Below are 3,168 nucleotides of genomic sequence, written 5' to 3' on the forward strand. Positions count from 1 at the left end.
ATACCATTCAGGTCATGTAGAACCTGTAGTTAAACTCTTATTCCGGTGTCAGGTCATACTTGAACCTGCTCTGAAGATTTTCCTCTGTTTGTTCAATACCATTCAGATCATGTATGAACCTGTAGCTGAACCCTTATTCCGGTGTCAGGTCATACATGAACCTGTTCTGATGAGTTTTTCCTCCTTGATTATTCCCCAGTGTTGTCAGGTCATATATGAACTTTTGTAGGCATCTTTTCCTTTATTCGGGTTAGTAAGTCATGTGTGAATTTACTACCGAAATCCCTTGTTTCTAAGTGTCGTTTATCAAATCTCACTTTGAATACTCCCCAGTGTGTGCCTGATTCTCCAGCAGGACTGTTTCCCAGCAAGTTGTTTTTTACCCCATTTGTCTGTCTCCCTGTGGATCATCAGTATTCCCACATGTTGGTCTGTAGTAGCATCTCCTGTCAGGGGTCCACCATATCCCTAGCAGGGAAGAAAATTAAAAATCACAAATAAAGAAAATCATGCATCCACGCATATCATGTCATGCATATCATATCATATCACACCATGTCATAGGATTCAGGATCAAAATCCGGGTCTTCTTAGTATTTAACCATCTCCCACTATGATCATATGAAGAGTGTCCTGCTTCATATTCTCTAGTAGAAGATACTTAAATAGGGGCAACTGTCATACCCCGATTTTGGTCCTGAATTTTTTTTTTTGTTTGGCACTTGGCCTAAAAATTCATTTGCATACATTCATTCCAACTCCATATTTTTGTTACACATTGATCATTGTCTATGCCTTTTTGATCATGGTGCTTTTGACTATAAAATGGATTTTAATCATTTGACTTTTGAATTTTTCAATTTTTGATTTTAATTTCAAATTAAGTTTAATTCCCAAATTTCAATTTAATTTTAATTGTTATTTTTACTAATGATTCAAAACTCTAATTGATTTTAATTTTCAAATAGATGTTAGAATTGATATCAAAGTAATTTTAGCAAATTATGAATTAATTTGATTTTAATTTGGTTTTTTACGGATTTTTTATTATTATTTAAATTGATATTTAGATTAGTATTATTTCTAAAAATCCATTTTATAATCAAACATGATCCATTTCCCATCCATAGTGCATTTCAAATCAAAATAGTACATACTCATTTCATAATATTCAATAATATTTAACTTTCAAACATTTCCAAACTCATTTTCATACATATATTTTCATTTAACATTTAAGCATAACAATGCATCACATCCATATCCTACAACAACTCCAACACACTCACTCAAAAAAAAAAAAGGAAAAAAAACAAAATCCAATAATAACACAATAATCCATTCTCAGTGTAATCTCAAATGGGTGAACCAAACACGTCCCAAGGGAATGGACACTGAACTTCTCTCACTTCATCTTTATTTGGAGATCCCGTTTTTTTGAAGTGCTGAAATTTAAAGGAGGAATTACTATAACTCCACAGCAGAATACATTTGGGATTCCTTCATCCAAAAAGAGGCAATTGGCGCAAACCATCATGGGACCTCATAATCTTGGTTTGAATAACACTGAGTTTGGTAGGGTTAAGCAAGTCAGACTTTCAACCATATTGCAGCACTCCCTTAACCTTAACGGAAGTGATACCGGCTCCGCGAGATCACCTGCTCCTGCACCAAAACTAGTCCTACATCAAAATTACCTGCAAAACTTCCATGACAGAAAAACATAGTATAACAGCAGCAAGCCAATTGGAATCACTCAAATTGCCGTAAGTGAGTGGCGGCATTGTCATTACAGCAAACATAACCATAACCTGCAAAAGAAACACACAAATCCTCCTGCTTCCTCCAATTCTAAGAACCTGAAACAACCTCGAAATTGGATTCCTGAAGCGACTTCGTCGAATTGAAACGAAACCCAAATTGAAAGTTCCAGACCAAATTGTGTTTTACACGCGCATAGGAAGATCAGAGTCAAGGAGTAATAAATCGTGGATCGAAATCAAGAAGACTTACCGACTCGGAGTTTCGTCGCGGAGGCTACAGGCTTTTCCTTCTTTATCTGCCCGGAGCTGTTTGGTTCTCTAAAAGGCACCTGCTTAACGATCGGCTAAGGCTGTTATGATGTTGAAGCAGGGTGTGGTTCACGATGGTTCTGTTTTCGTCATGACAGTGGGAGAGGGTTGTGGAAGTACTGAAAGAGGTTGAAAAAAAAATTAGAGAAATTGCTTGAAGTCCTGGAAGTTCTTTTCGGTTCCGGATGCTGTTAGTTTGTTCTCGCTGGCTCTTGCGTTGCAGTGTTTGGTTCTGTTGCGGCAATTGAATTCAACATCATCACATCAAGAATAAAACTGATATTATAAACTTCCGTTACATTACATGCATATAATAGAAACTCTTACTCAGCTTCTTCAACAGTAGCTTCAATTCGAAGAAGAGCATAATCCAACAGCAACACCAACAAGAGTAAGTCCATTCATAATAGCCGCAATCTGAAAAATCTCACCTGCAGCATTGCATTTTGAAGCAAGCGCACCACCACCTCTACCACTTCTTCTTCCTCCGTTATATATTGAACTCCTCACTTTTGCGAAAGCTAGTTCACTGGAAACAGGAACTCCTAGTGATGCCACAGTGCTGTGCTGAGCTTGCAATCCGTTAAAAGAATTGAGTGCTGTGATGAACTTCACATTATGACCCTTCCTGTTGTTCCTTGATTTGGAACCGGTGACTGAGCTTCCTACAACAGTGATTGTAGATGGAGATGCTGCTGAGGCTGAGGCCATTTTTATTATCTGTGAAATATGAGAAAAAGTTTAGAGAAATATTGAATTGATGAGATGAAACTATAAGGAAAGTAAATGCAATAACCTCTTTTGGCTCGTCGTAACTTCCACTGTAATAACATCCAAAGTCAGTCCGGCCATGCTCTTCAACCTGTGATAGTAAGAGATCATTAACTGAAGAAGATTCTCAGTCAAAATTAGTTAGTGATCAGGGTCCTTACCAAAGCATGAAGCTGCTGATTTCACGTTGGCATAGGGATTTGACTGATTCAACTGTCTTAAGGACAATGGGTGTTAATTTTGATCATTCTTTCTTGCATATAAAAACCCACTTCAAGGAATTGGGAAGCTTCAGGTCAACGAAGCTCGCTTAATGAAGACTTGA

At 37.3% G+C, this 3,168-nt stretch overlaps 1 pseudogene; it reads right to left on the minus strand.

Moving 5' to 3' along the window:
• Positions 1-2,395: 2,395 nt before the first annotated feature.
• Positions 2,396-2,869, minus strand: LOC127114503 (cytochrome b6-f complex subunit 7, chloroplastic-like; annotated as a pseudogene).
• Between the last annotated feature and the right edge of the window lie 299 nt (positions 2,870-3,168).

Source organism: Lathyrus oleraceus, unplaced genomic scaffold (assembly GCF_024323335.1).
Source record: "Lathyrus oleraceus cultivar Zhongwan6 unplaced genomic scaffold, CAAS_Psat_ZW6_1.0 chrUn0525, whole genome shotgun sequence".
NCBI classification, from domain to species: domain Eukaryota; kingdom Viridiplantae; phylum Streptophyta; class Magnoliopsida; order Fabales; family Fabaceae; genus Lathyrus; species Lathyrus oleraceus.